The following is a 6,244-nucleotide window of genomic DNA, read 5'->3' as shown; positions in this document are numbered from 1 at the left end:
CCTTGGCTCAAGTGATCCTCCCACCTCAGCCTCCCAAGTAGCTGGGATTACAGGCATGAGCCACCATGCCCAACCAATATTAATCATCGGTTCAAGAACAATGTTATCAAACCTACCTGCGTAATTACATGTGAGCTGGGGCAAGCTGTGCCACTGCCCTGGAGCCTCAGTTTCTTCCTCTGGAAACTGAGGGAAACCACACCAAATCTTAGTGTTCCCCTCATCTCAGGCAGCTAACGTCACCTTTAGAATTTTTGCCATCTTCTCATGTCGTTTATACTATTCATATTTTTCTGGAATTTAAAACCTTTCAACTTAAACTGGCATGATCTACCTTAGCCTAGTCCTAAGCAAAAATCTCTGTGAAACTACGTGTTTACTGTACTCTTTTTTCTTGCATATTAAAAGAAATGCATGACTGTTAAAATTTTTTTAAGGTGCTCGTTCGTATTCACTTGAAATTCTCTCAGGTCCTGCTGCACTTTGAGAATGTGATACAAAAACCTTCAATGGTGTGCACGGGAGCTTGGTATAAGGCCCAGCCCTAGCAGTCATCAATGGTAGCTGAGGCAGAAACAGCTAGGTTCCTACCTCAACATTCTCCTTTTAACATAGTAACATGCCAACTTTCAGCTGGGCACACAATGGAAAACATTTCCCAGGATTCTTTGCAGCTAGACAGAACCATGTAACTTTGTAACATAAATGTAAACATAATATTTTGGACTATGCTTGGACTAAACAAAACATTTAGTAAAGCTGGGCATGGTGGGGTTTACCTGTAGTCCCAGATACTCTGGAGGCTGAGGCAGGAGGATTGCTCGAACCCAAGAGTTTGAGGCTGCAGTTAGCTATGATCTATGATCACGCCACTGCACTCTAGTCTAAACAACAGTGAGACCTTGTCTCTAAAAAAAGAAAATACATTTAAAAATATATTTGGTGAGGTTTCTGAGAATCCCCCTTACGAAAGAGAAGCCATTACTTCTGCAACTTCCTCCATTCTGCTTACTCAAACTTGAATGGGAGGGCAGCTATCTCAAACCGTAAAGATGAAGGCTGTCCTTGGTAGAACTAAGAGCCAGAAAAGGCTAAGTTCTCGAGAATCATTTGGAATTGCAATAGTGGTCCAGGACTACCTATCTCTAGACTTCTTTTACATAGGGAGAAATATACTTCTCTGTGAAGCCACTACCTTTTAGGATTTTCTGTCACTTGCAGGTGAATAGAAATCTATTGGATACAATGTTGTGCGCTTGGTAGGTGGGCTGTCAGTGGTGAGCTGGGGCTGCCATTCAGGTTAGAACTGACTGTTAAGTTTTCATGAATTTTGCATGCTGGTGAATGTCACGTTGGTACCTTGAAATTGGCCGTGGTGGGAGTATTTACACCACAGGAATTGGCAAATGCTACATACACATCAGGGCTTTACTTCCTCCAAGAGATCTAGTTATTGACTACTTACCATTTATCATCACTTCACTGTGGGATTAAAAGATTTTATCTACTAAAGTTGGCTAATGTAGAGAGGTGATCTGACCTCTTCATTTACCCTCAATTTGTTCAAATTCGAAGTCAGGGACTACATTGGGCTTAGACTTCCATATTGTCTAGTTCTGATCTCGAATGGAGGAAGCTTGAGTGTTGCTTATAGGTCTGCTGTGGACAGTGTCCAAGAGGTCAGTAGTAAAAGAGCCTGCTCACCCCTTGCTGAGGGGATAATGATGAGGGGATGGGAAATTAGCGTTCTGACTTTGCCATCAGGTGTGAGAAGTACTGAAGCTCATATACAAATAATTAACTTGCCAACCAGTTTTTCTTTTTCCTTTTAAAAGGTGGAAGCAGATAACTTGGGAATAGATATGCCCACGTTCAGAATTTACTGCTACAGCACAATTAATTATATTTAAACAATATATGCTGCATATTGATTAAGCACAAATGTAAACCCCTCATATAAATTAAACTAATGAATTTAACTTTTCCATAGTCAGATCTTATTTAATGATTCTTTTTCTTACATTTCTGTAGGTATAAAGTTGTCAGGTACAATCACTGTCAAACGGTTAACCATTTGCTTTGGTATCCTTTCTGTTCAGTTAATGTTCATGCATGGTTTCACCTCAACCCAGGGAGACAGTCCCACATTTTAGGGGATAGATTAGTGTACCTTCATGGGACAGCAGAGGCTTTGGCATAGACGAGTTGTGTTGAAACTGGTTTCTCTATGCTTGCAGCTGCCTAACTTTACAGTAACTTATTTAACTACTGTATCAGTTATCTATTGCTGCATAACAAATGATCTCAAAATTTAGTGACTTCAAACAGCTGTTTATTATTTCTCATGATTCTGGGGCTTGACTGACTGATTTTTCTGCTGGTCTTGCCTGGGCTCACTCAGGTCCCTGCATTCAGCTAGTAGCTGGGATGGAACTGTTAACCACAGAGTCTTGGTTTCCTTCCACGTGCCTCTTCTTTTCTTTTCCTTTTCTTTTTTTGAGACAGAGTCTGGCTCTGTCACCTGGGCTGGAGTGCAGTGGCACGATCTTGGCTCACTTTAACCTCCGCCTCCCGGGTTCATGCCATTCTCCTGCCTCAGCCTCCCGAGTAACTGGGACTACAGGCAACCACCACTACGCCCAGCTAATTTTTAGTATTTTTAGCAGAGACGGGGTTTCACCGTGTTAGCCAGGATAGTCTCGATCTCCTGACCTCGTGATCCACACCTGCCTCGGCCTCCCAAAGTACTGGGATTAAAGGCGTGAGCCACCGCGCCTGGCCTTCCACGCGCCTTTTCTATGTAAATCTCGAGCTTCCTTATAGCCTGGTGGCCTCAGGATTCCAAGAGAGAGAAAGCAGAAGCTGCTGGTCTACTGAAAGCCGGAGCTCAGAAGTCCCAGAGTACTTGCTCCTGCCTCATCGTGTGGTCACAGCAAGTCAAATATTCACAGGGAGGAGAAATAGGCCCCATCTCAGGTGGCAGGAGCTCTGCACGTCAGAGATGAGAGGAATTTTTGGCTGCTATATTTTCAGGCGACTTATGATAACCCCTTTGAATCTCAATGTCTTTATTTTTGAAAAGGGGAAAATACATATTTTGCAAAGTTATTGTGAAAATTCAATGAAATAATGTGTAAGAAACTACTGACATAAACCTGATACATGAAATAGGTGCTCAATACATGGCCACTCCCCCTTCCTCCCATTTCTTTGGGTGCTACTCAGATGCGGCTGCCTGCTGGGCTTCTACCCTGCAACCGGTTTCTACCTCCCAGGCACACACATGCCCAAGACCTTGTGGAGGTCTCAGAGGTCTAAAGATGGGGACGGATGACGTGAATTCTGAATATCACAGCTAGAGGCTGTACGCTTGTTTGGGGGTCCTTGATGATGGGGCAGATATAAGGGGTGGCACAGAAGAGAATATTATGAGTGGGGTCTAGGAGCCCCGTACGAAGCGGTGCCCAGCAGATGCGGGAAACACAGAGGCAGTCACTGTTATGCCTGGAACCTGCCTGAGAGCCTTCTGCTACCTTCTGATCTTAAAGAAGTAAAAGAAAATTCACCATGGCTCTCAGCAGGTGTGTGGCAGCGGGAGAAGAAAGACAGAGAGAGAGAGAGACGTTTCCCTCAGGGGATATTGAGCAATGTCTGGAGACGTATTTGGTTATGACAACTTTGGTTATCACAACAGGGGGAGGGTTGCATCTAGTGGGTAAGACTGGGGTGCTGCCAAACACCCCACAGTGCCCAGGACAACCCCCATCATAAAAATTCATCTAGACTGAGGTCGAGAAACTCTTCTTTAGAGCTATCCTGATTTCTGCTGGAGAAAGAGAAGGTGCCCTGCCCATTCTCCACCCACCATCAGATGAGGTGTCCCTGACAGTTTGAAAACTCCTTTAACATTAGACAGGTATGGTGGTGTGTGCCTGTAATCCCAGCTACTTGGGAGGTTGAGGCAGGAGGATTGCTCGAGCCCAGGAGTTCAGGACCAGCCTGGGCAACGTACTGAGACCCCGTCTCTACCAAAAATTACAAAAATTAGCTGGGTTTAGGTCTACATGCCTGTAGTCCCAGTTATTCAGGAGGCTGAGGCCAGTGTATTGCTTGAGCCCAGGAGGTTGAGGCTGCAGTGAGCTGTGATCGCACCACTGCACTCCAGCCTGGGCAACAGAGGGACACCCTATCTCAAAAAATATAAAAATAAAAAACTTTAACAAGATATAATTTTTTTCATACTCTAATTAATAGAGTTAAAATTCTATTCACAGAGTTCCATAGTGTGGGCCTCTGCATGCGTTACGGTCAAAGGAGCTAGAAAGATAGAGGGAGGATGCTTCTGGGTGGCACGGACTAAGTTATAACAAGAGTTTAGCAGAGTTAATATCTATCAAGTCCTCACTGCATCTCAGGCCCTGGGCTGAACACACCGGGCATATTTCTGATGTCAGCAGCCTGGTGGCCAAAGTTTTGTAGCTCACAGGCCACACTCCACTTGAATATTTAAGTACTAATTACTTACCTGGAGGGTGGGAACACCTTCCCTGGGTGCACTGTCTACCATTTACATAGAATATTGGGATGGGGTGGGGCTTACATGTCTTCTTGTCATTTATTTATTTTTAACAGCTTTATTGAGATATAATTCACATACGATTCGATTCCCCAATTTAAACTGTACAATTCAACGATTATTAGCATAGTCACAGAGTTGTGTAACTGTCACTGCAGTTGACTGTAGAGCATCTTCATCACCCTAAAAAGAAATTCCAGTATGATTTCAACTGTATGGCATTCTGGAAAAGGCAAAACTCCGCAGCGTAAGGGTTGGTGGTGCTTGCCAGGGGTTGGCAGGAGGGAGGGATGACGACACACAGTACAGGGCTTTTTAGGGGGTGAAACTTCTGTGCATGACATGACGGTGCAGGATCCATGTCATGACATACGTGTCAGAGCCCACAGAATGAACCGCACCAAGAGTACATCCTGATGTCAATGACGAGCTGTGGTGCTGAAGATTGGCAATGTAGGTCCATCAATTGTAACAAATGGACCACTGTGCTGGGGGATGCTGATTATGGGGAAGGCTCTGTGGGGCGGGGGACAGCGGATATCTCTGTACCTTCCTCTCAGTTTCTCTGTGAGCCAAAAGCTGCTCTAAAAAACGGTCTTTAAAAAGAAGAGAGATCCTATGCCTATGAGCAGCCACTCCTGTTCCCTCCTCCCCCAGCCCCAGCAACCACTAATTACTTTCTGTCTCTGTGGATTTGCCTATTCTGGGCACTCCATGTACATGGAATAATATGCTGTGTAGTATTTTGTGGCTGGTTTCTTTCACTTAATGTTTTCAAGGCTCATCCATGTTATGACATGTCTCCAAACACCATTACTTTTTTCGTCTTCTTTTTCTTTTCTTGCCAAATATAGTTCATTATATAGATAGAGCACATTTTATTGATCCATACAGCAGTGGATAAACACTGGGGTTGTTTTCACTTTTGGGCTGTTATGAATGAATAAAGCCACTCTGAATATTTACGTGTCAGTTTTTGTGTGGGGTATGTTTTTATTTATTTACCTAGGAGTGGAATTGCTGGGTCATATGATGTAACCTGTTGAGGAACAACTAGACTGATTTCTAAAGCATCTACACCATTCTGCACTCCCACCAGCAATGAACAAGGGTTCTCATTCCTCCATATCGTGGCAAACACTTGCTATTATCTGTCTTTTTTTTTATTTTAGTTACTTCTGGTGACTTCTTGCTACATTAAAAAAAAAGTTCTGCTGAGTTCTGAATCTCACATCTTGCCTCTCATGTCTCTTCTCTACTTTCTAATTCACATTAAGTCAACAGAGTCCAATTTTTTACCGTGTCCCTAGAGACGGCCGCATGTGGTAGACTTTGCCAGATGATTTGGGGCTGACAGTGGCTGGGGAGAGTCATTCCCGTGCGGCACAGGAACAACTTCAAGTGCTCACTTCTTTCAAGTTTCTTGCCATTGCAGACATGGGGACTTGTCTCGCTGGCCAGTTTTCCTCTTCAGAAGCGTGGCCTCCTTCCCCGTGCTGGTGCCCTCTCTCCCTCCACTGTCATTCGCTTCTGGACCCTCGACCCATGCTCAAGGACTCACAGTTCTTCCCATTCTGTCATGTGGAACTCGATGGCTCTCCCATCGCACCCTCACCACACCAGCCTTAGCACAACCAAGATATCTGATGTGTTGCTAAACTGGATAGT

This window comes from Papio anubis, chromosome 6 (assembly GCF_008728515.1).
Source record: "Papio anubis isolate 15944 chromosome 6, Panubis1.0, whole genome shotgun sequence".
Classification (NCBI taxonomy): domain Eukaryota; kingdom Metazoa; phylum Chordata; class Mammalia; order Primates; family Cercopithecidae; genus Papio; species Papio anubis.
Note: the sequence above shows the minus strand (reverse complement) of the source record.